Consider the following 15476-nt stretch of genomic DNA (forward strand, 5'->3'; position numbering starts at 1 on the left):
TTATTATCAAAGACCACCAAGATGGTTAATGTAAACAAAACGTTCGCATACTATTGATTTGGATTGATCGTACGATTTGTAACAATATACTCACCAAAGATGCCTTTGTTCAAAAATGCACAATCGGCATCTTTATAGAAAGTAAGAATGTATTGGTACAATCAATACATTATTTTTAAGCTAGATTTAAGTATTGAATAAAATAAAAGATTAGAGATAAACTACACTAAGAACAAACAAGTCGTTTTTCTTGGTCTCTCGGACTTTAAAATTTAAAACTAAAACTGGCGCAGTCGGTAGGATACTAGGTGAAAAATAGTATCCTTTAAAAGGAACCTAATAAGAAGTTTTTAAAAAGTTTAATTTAAAAAAAAAATTTATATATATATATATATATATATATATAATTATATATATATGGACATGACCATATTCTCCTGCACCTGTTCTATCTTATCCTTCACCTCATTAATCAACAATATGAAATTATTATACTTTGTTACTTTTAAACTCTCATCAACCATACATGTGTATGTTCTATTAAACCATTTCCTAATCTGTTCCACGACCAATCGAATATTCTGTATGTAACCTTGCATTTCATTATTTATTTTCACCTGTTTATTTAAATTATTAATAATATTCTTCTGATTCAAATCTATATCTTGGAGATGATTCTCTATTCTCAATCTGTCCTCATCATCCATGTTACCAAAAAGCCAATTTATCAGTCTACCTCCTGCTTTATTAATGCCCTCTTCTTTCTTGGATTTGTGTGAATTTTAAGTGTCTGCAACGAGTGTTCTAGTTCGTTAATTTTCCTATTAAGGCTTACAGGAAGCCAACCATCATTCACTTCAAAGTTATGAGAAACTCCCAAAGTACCAGGATGGTCAACATTGCCGTTCCCTGAAAAAGTTTTCAATGGTCTTTTAATATTTGCCAAATCCATCTTATTAGGATTATTAGCATTGTATTTTACAAATCTTTTAGCCGTTTTTTGTCTTTGGGCTCCGGGGTTTTTGATATACAACTCCCGATTATCATAGTTGGGAACTTTCCCCCTTCTTGAATTAACCCTATTAATAGCCTTCCTCTTCCTATCACCCATATATTGAGCAATTTTTCGATGATCTATATCGGAACGGTTCAAAAGGTCAATTGGTTTCATATTTGTCGTGGAGTGAATTGTGCCATTGTAAAAGCCTGTCGCCCTAATAACTAGCTCCTCCACATCTACGTTCTCGTTACTTCGTTTTAGAATTCCAATATGTTCCAAAAGAGACAAATGCATTCTCTCTATGTCGGAATTACCCGTATGAGAATATGCCGTTGTGAACTGCGTCTGAATATTTCTTTCCGTACAAAACAGTCTTATCAAAGCGTTATTGAACTCATTGTCCATTATCAACAACTCCGGTTTGCCAAGTAAGGCAATCCTTTCCTGAATCTTTACCCTGACCGTACACATATTTTTATCTGTAATTTTATGCACAGACCCCAATTTAGTAAATCTGTCTATTGTGGTCAGAAAGTATGTTCCATGAATCTGAAAAATATCCATATGAACATTCATGTTTGGTCTTTCAGGTGTTACAGTATGATTAAAATGTTTACGATAAGGATTTCTATCGTACTTATTTTCATTGCATATTCTGCAAGAATTTATAAATTTATATATATATTTTATCAAATTTGGATAAAAATGGGAGTCTTTTATTTCCCCAAAATTCTCCAAAACACCTCTATGGTTCCCGCTATTATGAGTATTCTCAATTATCCCATACATCTCCTCTTCGTTAGGCATGTCAACAGCCAATTTCGTACATTTAATAAACTTCAAACCTCGATCACCACCAAACAACGATTCCAACCTTCTTTGGACTACACAATACATATTATCCGAAGCTCGGAATATATGGCGACTCTTCCTTTTTTTAACGTTCTTCTAAATAAATCGTTCAAATAATGTTCATTACGCAAATCACTCTCACTTACGTAAACTATGTTATACCTTCTATACAAAACTTCGTGTTCCCGTTGCTTAGTTTTCAAAATTCTTATTTGTGTTCTATATTTGTTCACAACTGAATCACTTATGAAAAAATTGGCACTGCCATCATCTTCTTGTTGGCTATGTACCGTTGCCATTTCCTCTGATACTTCAAACAGTGATTTAATATCACAATCTTCAGTTCTCTCATCATCGGATTCCAATCGGCTTAGGAAATCCGCAACCTTATTATCTTTGCCTTTAACATACTCGATATCAAATTCATATTCAGCGAGCATGATTTTCCATCTGCTCAATCTGGAATTTGGCTCCTTTAGGGAAGCCAACCATTTGAGAGGCTGGTGGTCAGTGTTGACCAAAAACCTATTTCCAAAAAGGTAAGGACGAAAATATTTAGCCGCCCATACTATAGCCAAGAGTTCTTTCTCTATTGTACTATAGTTTTTTGGATTATTCAATGTTCTACTAGCATAACAAATGGGTCTATCACCCTGGCTAAGAACAGCACCCAATGCGACATTACTAGCGTCCGTAGTAAGGACGAATTTCTTGTTGAAGTCCGGATAGGACAGTATTGGTGGATTTGTTATAATTCTTTTTAATTTTTCAAATGATTCAATGTAAGAAGGATCATCAATATTTATCTTGACATCCTTTTTAAAATATTTTATTATTGGTCCGGCTATAGAAGAATAATTCTTTATGAATTTCTATAGTATCCCGTAAGACCCAAAAATGATTTTATTTGTTTTACAGTACCTGGAATAGGTACTTTATTAATCACCTCAATCTTGGATGGACAAGGTTTTAGACCGTTTGGTGTAACTATATGACCCAAAAACTGAGTTTGTCTTGCCAGAAAACTACATTTATTCATTTGAACTTTTAAATTATGTTCATTCAAAACAGAAAATATTTTTGTCAGACTACTCAAATGTTCCTCCAATGAAGATGAGAAAACCAATATATCATCCATATAGATGACGCAAATTTTATTGATGTAATCACTTAAAACGTAATTCATCATACGCTGAAAGGTAGCAGGTGCATTCTTTAAACCGAATGGCATTCTAATAAACTCATAATGTCCCATTGGTGTTGAGAAGGCCGTCTTCTGAATGTCCCTATCTTCCATCCTAATCTGGTTGAAGCCTTTCGCAAGATCAATGGTGGAAAAATATTGTGCCCTACCCAATTTATCAAACAGAGAATCCATATTGGGCATCGGAAACTTATCCCCCACAGTTATATTGTTTAGATTTCGGTAATCAATGACAATACGCCATTTTCGTTTACCATCGTTATCCAGTTTCTTCGGTACTATCCATAAGGGTGAGTTATAAGGCGATTTACTCGGCCTAACTATTCCCTGGATTAGCATATCTTTTATCTGGGTTTCAATTTCCCTTTCGTGTGCCTTAGGGTACCTATATATTTTTGAATACACCGGTTTATCCGATGTTGTGACAATACTATGTTTAACCACATTAGTTGTCAGAGCTTGACCTTCTTGATAGAATGTAGCTCTATTTTTCTTTAAAAACACATCTAATTTGCGTTTTTCTTCATTATTCAAATGTTCCGGCAAATCTATGTTACCAAAGTCTATGTTTTGCAATTCTAAAGTTTCAATTTCGTCAAAGCTTATATCAACTGGCTTTGAATAGAACAATATTTCGACATTATTAACCCAAAGTCTCATATTATAGAAATCTATTATGACACCCATAGGCATCAACACATTATTTCCGATTATACAATCGAAAGCCTTATTTTTTAAATCAACAAGTTTGACAGACATAGTTTCATCCCCTGCATTAAACTCCAAAGGGACATTAACTATAACCTCTTCATCCACTATTTTAGTGCCGGTTAATGTATTTAATCTCATTTTATTCCTAAGTCTTCTTTTCAAAGACAACCCCTCAAAAATCCCATAGTCGCCCAACGTTGTTGCAGCCCCGCTGTCAACTAAACACCTAACTTTAATGTTATTGATTGTTAGTAATACTATCGGTAATTGGGATCCGGAGGCGGTACATGAAAATTTTCATTCATGCTAATATTTTCCACCTCCATTGGTACGGGTCTGTTATTGTTCTGATTTGAGCCAACACGTCTATTTTGACCTGAACCTCTTTGGTCATAACCAGTATTCCTATATTGACCTGAACCCCTTTTGTCATAGTTTTTTTCCACTGGGTTGGGTCATGTTTTGAGGATTTGGTTTATATGACCTATTATTGAAATTTTGTCCATAATTTCCCGTCTTTCGTCCTTTATCGAAATTCTTTTCCCGGGAATTATTGGTATACGAATTCTTTCGTAAGTAGACATCTTTCATTAAATTGTTTTCAATGAGGTATGATTGTGCACCAGAAATGGTAGCAATGTTATTTTGAATGAGTAATGTCTTTATATTCAAAGACAGAGAATTTAAATAAATCTCAAAAATTAATGTTTGATTTATATCTGGAGAAAACATAGCGTTATTCTCCGGATTAAGGCTATATTTAGTGTTCATGAGATTTAATATCTCACTTAACTTATGGTGGAGTTCCTCCACGCTCAGAGCCACTACGTTCATGGCTTGGTTTCGCAACCCCAAAAACGATTCTTTTACACCAAATTCTTCCCTAAGTTTGGCAATAATTTGTTCCCACGTTGGGACTACTAAGGTTTTAATCGTTTTCAAGGCTTTACCCTGAAGACGATTTGCTAAAACCGATCTAATCGTTGCCTTGTGTTCCTCCCCCACTAAGGACAACACCGTGTTTACGTCACGTCAATAGCTCTTTAGAGCATATTCGGACGACCCACTAAATGGTGGTAAGCTACGAGCCTCGCGTAACCCTTCTACCAATGTTAACGACATTCTATTATCTTTCTTCTCCTTTCTTACAATTCCTCAACAAAACTCCGTTAATATCAGATTCTAAATTCTATTGTTAGTATATACTTAATTTTATACGCATATATATACCATTCCTTCCGTAATCCGTTCCTTTCAAGAATACGGGTTTCAGATAAAATATGGTATATATCGGTCCCTCATCAATTGGGAACCGAATAAATTCTATCGCACTACGGGAGGGTCCCTTCGGAATCACCAAAGTCGACAAAATAAAAAAAATATTTGTTAGCTTTCTGTATTATTAATTTCTAGTTAATTTCCTTTTATTTTAAAAAAGGTTAAATTTATTTATGAAACTTAAAATAATTATTATACCTCACAAAAAGTTCGTTCTTTTCTTGTTGATGCTTTTTGTAGCTGTTATTATTACTGTTGGTTTGTTATTAATGTTGATTTTGTTGTTACTGTTGGATTTGTTGTTACTGTTGGATTTGTTGTTACTGTTGGATTTGTTGTTACTGTTGGTTTTGTTGTTACTGTTGGATTTGTTGTTACTGTTGGTTTTGTTGTTACTGTTGGATTTGTTGTTACTGTTGGTTTTGTTGTTACTGTTGGTTTTGTTGTTCCTGCTGGATGACTGGTCTTTTGGCTAACCAGCTTATTTCTTCCTTCAAGTGCTTTGGCCGCACTTTATTATTTTTCAAGGCGATGGAAAATGTGTGTTTTTTTTTCTTTATTTATCACTTTCAATTTTATCTATATTTATAGACAAAATTATTTCACTCAAAACAAAAAAAAATGTTTTTATATTAAAACTCTAACGTTTTAATGATTTATTTAAAAGTTTCGCCCTTAATAAAACTCTTTTACGTTTTTATTAAAGAAATAAATGTTTTCATTTATTTAGATTGAAACATTCACGTTTCTAGATTAAAACTTGTACGTTTTAATTATTTTTTTAAAACTTGGACTTCTTATAATTTTTTTTTCTTTATATAAAATAATATATATATTTTTTAATTAAACTTTTTAAAAACTTCTTATTAGGTTTCTTTTAAAGGATACTATTTTTCACCTAGTATCCTACCGACTGCGCCAGTTTCAGTTTTAAATTTTAAAGTCCGAGAGACCAAGAAAAAAGACTTGCTTGTTCTTAGTGTAGTTTATCTCTAATCTTTTATTTTATACAATACTTAAATCTATCTTAAAAATAATGTATTGATTGTACCAATGCATTCTTATTTTCTATAAAGATGCCGATTGTGCATTTTTGAACAATATAATAATATAAGTTTGATTTTCATTTATTTCTTCACCCTCATGTAAACAAAATAAAATATTCTTACATATTGCAATTATATATGTAAGTATGTGTACTCCATATTGTTGAAAGGTACACATAAGAAAATTAAATTCAAATCAAACTAAAAATTCGTACACCCAAGTATTTTTTACTTAAAGTAGGACTTATTACTACACTCGCAAAACCAAGTACACAAATCCGTTAATTCCTTTTTTAAAAAATACTACTTACGAAAAACATTAATAAATATTCGAAATATTTCCAAACAGTTATTTAACTAAAACAATTAAGGTACCATGCCCCCTACAACACGTACAACATTCTCAGATGTTGGAGGCACCATGTTCCCCGGTATATTTTCCCGCAATTTGTTCACTTAGATTTCAGTGTTGCTCGTGCAAAAATTTTTTATTTAATTCTTATGGGAAGTACATTGATCCGTCAATTTATTAGTCAAAATTGTTTGCGCAAAATTTGAGAATTCTAACTCCATGGTTTCCCCGATATATTCATTTTTGTATTTAATTCATATGGGGAGTGTATTGGCACTTATCGCGCACAATTTGGGAACTGTAACTGCTATAGTTTTCCAAATTTATGTCATTTGGTATTGGGTAAAAATATAAGCGTGGGATGTGCCACACCCACTATTTCTAGTTCGCCGAAAGTTGTTCGTGAAAAATTCGAGAACTCTAGTCGTACCAATTTCCGAGATATACTTCTTTAAATAGTTATTAAGCAAGTGGGCTTGATACTTCGTCCAATTGGAATTTGTTAGAAAATATTTTCCTTTTGTGAAAAAATCAAACAAATTCGATATAAACTCAAGTAAAAATGTGTATAAAATATAAATTAAATTAAAATAGATGATTGTTAAAAAAATTGTGCATATTTTTTCTGTGTATAGAAGAAATTATGTAAGTATCTACATTAGAGGTGTACGATATCAAATTCGCTCAGATGCGTCTTATTTTTTATAATAGTGTCAAAACCTTACTATTAGAAGTAAAATTTTAGTCTTATGGGATAACGCAAACCTGTTGAAATTTAACATAAGTAAGTTTCTTACTAGCCATACGAGTATGTTAATTAATGTTACAAAAATGTCAGTACAACGATGGCATACAATGTAAAAAAGTTGTAAATGAACCAAAATCTACAAAATATTATAAGAATCGGCCAATAATTTATCCTACCCATTTTATATGGTCCTCTTCATTCATAAAATATTTTATTATTTTACATAATTGACTTAAGCCATATTCCAAATATCACACTGATGTTTATAGGGGAAAATTCCTGTTACGACATATGGTTTGATGGTGCATATTGAAGATTTGGAACAGCCGAATATAAGACTCACTTGTGTTACTTTTTATTAATGAATGAATTAAAGAAGTTATTAAATGTTACAAAATAAAACTTTTGGGCGCAGTAGTAAATGCAGTTACAATAATATTGTAAAAATGTACTCTTCACGGATTTAATTTGAATTAAAAGAAATAAAACAATAATACCGAAATAAGCTATCTCTCTCTGCTATCTCTCTAAAAATTGGCACAAATAAGTTTTATATAAGTATAAATGATACTGCAGATTTTCGTAAGGATCGGCCTATATTTGACCCTAGCCCCCATACAAACCCCCCTTCAAAAAATGACTTAAACGTCTAAAATTGACTTGTAACCATTTGTATCGCAACGAAACTCAACAAAACTAACTGTTATTTAGAAATATATCCTTTTCCCAAATTTACCGAGGATCGGCCCATATTTGACCTATATAGAGCCTTATTTAGAAATTTTAGTTTTTTTTATCAATAAATGGCTTAAATATTTTGGAATTATGGTAATATTCAACATAAAAGTTTCTTTACAAAAAATAAAAATTTTATAAAAAGTAAAAATTTTAAAAATATACTCATGGTGTAGGGTATTATATGGTCGGCCATGCCCGACTATACTTTCCTACTTGTTTTGAGTTGAAATTTGCATCGTGATTAGTTCTATTGGTCAAGAACTGACATACTCCCTCTAAGTATGTCAGTTCTTGAACAATAGAACTAAGTAATCACGATGCAAATTTCAACTTAAAAGTTGGACTATTTGGGTACAACTTTGGGTTTTTTAAATGGCTTAATTTTCATTTCATTGAAATAAGAATTACATTAATATTTTGTAAAGCAAAAACTAAATCAAAAGAACTGTTATAATTGAATTAAATCTTTTACTACATTTTGCAATTTGCAATTTTTAATATTTTTACGTTTAATTGACAAAAAAAGAGATTTTCTACAAGAGGGCTCATAGGGGAGTAAGGGTAAATATGGGCCTATCCTTATAAATTTTGGTAGATGAATTTACGTTTACTTCAAAGTTATTTATATAGATTTTAATTGATTTATTAGAAATTATAATTGAATTTTGACCTTCAAGACATTTTCTGAAGGGGAGTTTGTATGTGGGCTAGGGTCATATGAGGTCTGATCACTAGAAAAATTAGATTTTTGTTGACATAATAGAAGAAAAGAGTATGTGCCAAATTTCTTCAGATTATCTTGAAAATTGCGACCTATAGCGTGCGCACAAGGTTTACGTGGACACACAGACAGACGGACGAACACACGACTCAGAAAGAGATTCTGAGACGATTGGTATACTTTAAGGTGGGTCTAGAACCAATATTTTTGGGTGTTACAAACATCAGCACAAACGCATAATACCCTCCCCACTATAGTGGTGTAGGGTATAAAAATATAATACTTCCTGTTTAAGAAGTGGTTCTATGCATTTTTCAAATAAGTGAAACAGATAGTTTCTAAAAAAACCTGTTTATGTAGAATTTAGTTGTCATACTGGTATTTTTAAGCGAGTTATGTAATTTAAAGTTATTTTCGGATGAGTATGAGTGGTCTCCGGTAGGTTAGTGGTTAGTGTTCTAGTCTAGTCGACCGTAGGTGATGAGTTCGATTCCAACCCGTGGCACTGGTTAAGGAGCGCACAACAGGCCCGATAGAGGTATTTCTTCGGATTTGATGTGTATACATCAATGTTGCCCAAATCACGCGAAATAGGGTAAGAATATTCTGCTGACATTGCGTTGACTCACCTACACTATAAGCATACTTGTGTATTTTCTTATTTGAGGATGTGTTAGTTGATTATCTCTCAACTTACAAAACAGAAGTAAGATTTGTACGCAACTTTTTAAATACAACAATAAAATTTTGAGAATGCCGAATTTATGTAGGTAAATAAGAGAGAGCAGCTGATAGTTATCAATTTGACAGTTAGAATATACTTTTTAACTAAGTTAAACATCGTATACATATGTATTAGGGTGGGTCGAAAATAGGCTTTTCGATCGGATCAACTTCTAATAGTGAAATTATGTTCTATTTTAACGACAAATGGAAGTCTGTAAAATATTACTCAATTATTTTGAGGGTAAGAGCCCGCGCGTTTATATGGGAAAATGGCACTTTTTGGAGTTTTTTCACAAAATGAGGCTTTAAGTATTAATTAATCGTAATGTCTACAAAATTGTATTTCCAAAAAGATAGAAAAACTAAAACGTTAAAAACTGGTTGAGTTGAGTGTTTAAAGGGTTAATGATTTTTAGTTTCGGAAATTTGATCAGAACTAACTTTCCATGGACTCGGAAATAATAATTGCAATTTCTTGATCAAAATTAAGCAACAATTGGTAATAATATAATGTTTACTTATTTATTGGCAAAAATTTCCTTTTTCCCGAAACCCTTCAAATTCACATCGCAGGTACGGTAAAACTATGAGAGATATTAAGCTCATTCTTTCTGTGTTTAATTCTTATATATATCCTTTATAATATCCACTATAGAAAACTTTAATTTTTAATAATCCATTTAACAAAATTTTAAAATGGAATTTTGGAGATGCTGTTAAAATAATGACCCTTTTTTGACCACAGACTAAACCGAGTAAGCGTTATCCAATTTGAACAAAAATTCGTACTAGCATATTTATGAACCTTATAAAGATAAACATAATATTTTTTTGTGCAATTTTTCAAAACTAACAGAAATTTTCTTATATTTACTTTTATATGTCTTCAGAATCACAAAACTCTCGGGGAAAATTTTAATAACTCAAAACTTTTTAAACCAATTTTGAGTTTTTCCATCTTTTTGGAAAGACAATTTTGTAGACATTATGATTTTGCTATAAAATGGTGCAATAATTAATACTTAAAGCCTCATTTTGTGAAAAAAAAAACTCAAAAAAGTGCCATTATCCCATATAAACGCATTTGCAAACTTTGACGCATTTACAAACTTTGACGATAAAATGCAACATAATTTCACTATTAGAAGTTGATCCGAGAGAAAAGCCTATTTTCGACCCACCCTAATATGTATATCATTATAAAAGCCTCGCCTTCCATTTTTAAATGTACTGAAAAATTTAAAATAGGTTGAGATTAAACTGACTAATAAGTGCATTAATCACATATATGTATTTACTTTTACTATCATATTGTAGAAGTTTATAGTAAAAGTATTTCTCATAGAAAGATATATTAGTAGGACTGTTCACGTACTCGATAATTTGTAACAATTTTCAACAATTGTTACTGGATTTCGTTCGCGTACTTTTGAAATCTTGCAACAAGAGAGTAAGAGTGCGATAAAAATGACAGTTCGTTGATAGAGAATTTTTTAATTTTACTGGATATTTTTCCCCTCTTTTGTTTATAATTGAAAATTTCATAAATACTATACAACTAGCGATCTTCATTGACGTAGCGTTTTAAATTTTAAAATATTAAAAACCAAAAACAGTATCTTAACATATAATTTTGCAGTAATGTATTTTACTAGTACAAGTTATTATTATTATTTTTATACCCACCATCAAAGTACCCTTCAGAAAATGACATTATCGTTCACAACTGACTAACAGAAGCATCAATAGCGGTGTAATTCTGCACAAACATGTTTTATGGTGACATAAATCTCTTTGTAGAATTTTATAAGGATCGGTACATAATTGACCCTACCCCCCAGAAAATGACTTTATCGCCAATAACTGGCTAAGAGAAGCATCAATAGCAGTGAAATTCGACACAAACATGTTTTATAGCGACATAAATCTTTTCATAGAATTTCATAAGGATCGGTTAATAATTGACCCTACCCCCCATACAACGTACCCTTCAGAAAATGACTTTATCGCTCACAACTGACTAACAGAAGCATCAATAGCGGTGTAATTCGGCACAAATATGTTTTATGGTGATATAAATCTCTTCGTAGAATTTTATAAGGATCGGTCGATAATTGACCCTACCCCCCATATAAAGTCCCCTTCAGAAAATGACTCTATCGCCCATAATTGGCTAAGAGAAGCATCAATAGCAGTGAAATTCGGCACAAACATGTTTTATAGGAACATAAATCTTCTCGTAGAATTTCATAAGGATCGGTCCATAATTGACCCTACCCGCCATACAAAGTACCCTTCGGAAAATGACTTTATCGCTCACAACTGACTCACAGAAGCATCAATAGCGGTGTAATTCGGCACAAACATGTTTTATGGTGATATAAATCTCTTCGTAGAATTTTATAAGGATCGGTCCATAATTGACCCTACCCCCCATATAAAGTCCCCTTCAGAAAATGATTTTATCGCCCATAAATGGCTAAGAGAAGCATCAATAGCAGTGAAATTCGGCACAAACATGTTTTATGAGGACATAAATCTTTTCGTAGAATTTTATAAGGATTGGTTCATAATTGACCCTACCCCCCATATAAAGTCCCCTTCAGAAAATGACTTTGTCGCTCATAACTGGCTAAGAGAAGCATCAACAGCGGTGAAATTCGGCACAAACATGTTTTATGGTCTCATAAATCTCTTTGTAGAATTTTATAACGATAATTGACCCTATCCATAATTGACCATATCGCACCTATAAGGTCCCTTGCAGAAAACGACTTTAATGCTCATATCTACCTTAAGAAGCATATATATAACAATAATATTCGACATATAAAAGTTTTATGGGAACTAAAATCATTTTCTTAAATTTTATGAGGATGAGTCCATTATTATCTAACCCCCTAATAAGGTGCCCTTTAGAAAACGAATTCAACGCTCATTACTACAAAATTCTACATACACAAGTTTCGTGCGAGCCAAAATCTCCCTATCAAATTTTATAAGGATGGATCCTTATTGAAAGTAAAAATATCGGTTCACGTTTTCTCCTATCCCTATTATAATGCCCCCTTCAGAAAATAACTTTATCGCTAAGAGATGTATCAATAGCGGTGAAATTCAACACAAACATGTTTAATGAGAACTTAAATTTATGCTCATATCTGCTCATAACATATATATATATATATATATATATATATATATATATTATATATATATATATATATATATATATATAATTATATATATATATATATATATATATATATATATATATATATATATATATATATATATATATATTATATATATATATATATATTATATATATATATAAAGCAATAAAATTCGACATAAAAAAGTTTTATAGGAAATAAAATCATTTTCATAAATTTAATGAAAATGGATTTATAATTGACCTTACCAAGGTCTCCTTCTGAAAATGACTGTAAGACTTATTACTGACCCAAAAATGTGAGTACATCAGTAAAATTCTACATAAACATGAATGATTTGATGGTGGGTATATAAGATTCGGCATGGCCGAATACAACACTCTTACTTGTTTTTTTTAATTTTGACTTTACTTTTTTTTAAGAAATTATCTGCGATTTTTATTATTTACTAAAAAATTGGCATTACTAGTCAGCTGTATAAAATTATTGCTGGATAATATATACAAATTGACTTTCGCGTACTTTTTAGATATTTTTTGATTGAGAGTAAATTAAAAATTTCTCTCTATCATAAAGTTACTGGATATTTTTTACTGGAAAGTACGCGAACACACCTAATATCGTAATACATTTTATGATATAACATTGAAATCTATATTTTCAGATTATAAATTTTTGAAAAGAAATCGCCACAAGTTGTTATGATCCCAGTAAAAACTCGGTAATGGGTTGTACTTCTATTGCAACTTACTTATTAATGACTACTACAACCGTCTGCATTACCTACAAGTGATCTAATAATGACTTTCATATAATCTGTTATAGAAGTACTTTATTTTGGCTTTGTCATTTTGTTTGCACATTTTATTTAATTGCCTTTTTAAGAATTGTGTTTTACAAAAAAGAAAACAAAATTAAATTTGTATGTAAAAACAATTATTTGACGTGTAAAAGAATAGCTTAGCAGTGAGTAGAACATTTCAATAATAAACAGAAGTCCATTGTTCGTATTGTAGCTGGCTCAATTTTATTATTAAAAAATAAAAAAAAAACTTACTAATCATCTCCCCATTTGTAAGCGAGCATAGAAGTACCAATGACATAACCATGAAAAATTAGGGTCTTAAAATACTAACGAAGAAGTAGTAAAATATGTTTTGTTAGCTTTTTAATTCATTACTTTTCAATGTAAATTTTTCCTGGGAATTATTGCAAAATAGCGATTTATATCGTTAAGATTTGGGAAATGATAAAACTTTTTTCTATACTTTAAGGAAAAAACTAAATATTAACATTAATTTTAAAATGAACAAATACTTCCATCTCTGCAACTGTCAGCTAAATAACGAACAAAAGAAAAGTATGAAAGTTTTAATATTTATTAGTTCGTAGTACTTACGTATATTGTCGAAGAGTATGAATGAACATAAATATGTGTGCATGAATGTATAATTGTCATTTACATAAGTATGTAATTATTTGACAAATGATGTATGTTTAGATGTGAATTTTATAGTTTTTTGCCAAAAAATACTTTTAAAATAATTCTTTGTTTTAAATAATAACTAATAACAATGAACTCTATTTAACAACACAGTTAATTATTGGCGTGATATAATATATCTATTTGTATAGTATTATATAATATTTCACAATTGGTCTACAGGTGTTGTTTTGCAGTAACTTAATCGAAAGCCAGATAATTTTATTTTTAATAATTAAATATGATTATAATTTAAACTTGAAGCCTGTTTTTATACCCTACACCACTATAGTGGGGAGGGTATTATGTGTTTGTGTTGAAGTTTGTAACACCCAAAAATATATGTCCTAGATCCACTTTAAAGTATACCAATCGGCTCAGAATCACTTTCTGAGTCGATTGATGAAATTTGGCACATACTCTTCTTTTGGTTCAGGGACGAACGCTATTGAAAATGGTTCAAGTCGGTCCATTATTTCTCCTAGCCCCCATACAACAATTACGTTAAATGTTTTATAATGTCAACAAAAATCAACAAAAATTAGTTTTATAGAACAATAAATGACAATACTAATTTTTATAGAAATCGGGCCTCATATGACCCTAGCCCCCATACAAAGTCCCCTTCAGAAAACGACTTGAAGGTCAAAATTAACTTATAATTACTAATAAAACGATCAAAATCTACATAAATGAATTTGAAGTAGACGTAAATTCATTTACCAAAATTTATAAGGATAGGCCCATATTTATTTACTATGTATTAGTAACTGGGAAAATCGGTACTTCTGTGCTTGAAACCCGATTTTTGTATATTTTAAGTCAAAATTATTTTCGATTAAGCTATCTATAGCGTAAGGCAAAATTACTGCTTTTATCTTAAAACAGTTATTTTTGTCTGTTCTAAAGCTAAATACTTACGTTTTAACTTTTAGAGTGTCAGAAATATGTATTGGTAAAGAGTCATTGCGAAAGTTGGACTTAACGGGTATAAACGGGTAATTATGAGTAGTTTAGGTACTTTTTCGGAAATATGCAAATACTTGAGAAGTATTTTGATGTAATCAGTCAAAAGGTATATTTTAGAAAAATTTAATTAAAATAAATTGGATAAACCTAAATGGATGGGCTGACTTTAAGAAATTTTAAACAGAGATATATCTGAATTATTGAAGATTCGGATGTCGCCGATATCTGGGGACCTCTAAAACTGATTTCAACAGACAGACAGCTATCTATAAGGATCCAGAATATATATACTATATAGGGTCGAAAAATTATACTATATAAATTACAAACGGAATGACAAACTTATCTCACGAAGGTGAAGGGTATAAAAATGAGTGTTTTTTTGATAAATTTTGTGAAAGTTGTTCTGAATTATATATTTTGAATGTATATTTTAATTTCGACATATTAATTTCAGGGGTAAAAAGCAAAG

General features: G+C 31.0%; 1 protein-coding gene across 6 annotated transcripts in view; it reads right to left on the reverse strand.

Annotated features, from left to right (window-relative positions):
- LOC111681379 overlaps positions 1-15476 on the reverse strand; it is a 297068-nt gene that overhangs the window by 196757 nt on the left and 84835 nt on the right. Inside the window, exon 1 of one of the 6 annotated variants that reach the window (XM_046950222.1) lies at positions 5244-5340. The exons of the other annotated variants lie outside the window; for them this stretch is intronic. The gene's annotated coding sequence lies outside the window, so the exon portion shown is untranslated. Of the gene's footprint in view, positions 1-5243; positions 5341-15476 lie in introns of those variants that run through there. 6 annotated transcript variants of the gene reach the window in all.

The sequence above is a fragment of the Lucilia cuprina genome, chromosome 4 (assembly GCF_022045245.1).
Source record: "Lucilia cuprina isolate Lc7/37 chromosome 4, ASM2204524v1, whole genome shotgun sequence".
In the NCBI taxonomy this organism is placed as follows: Eukaryota; Metazoa; Arthropoda; class Insecta; order Diptera; family Calliphoridae; genus Lucilia; species Lucilia cuprina.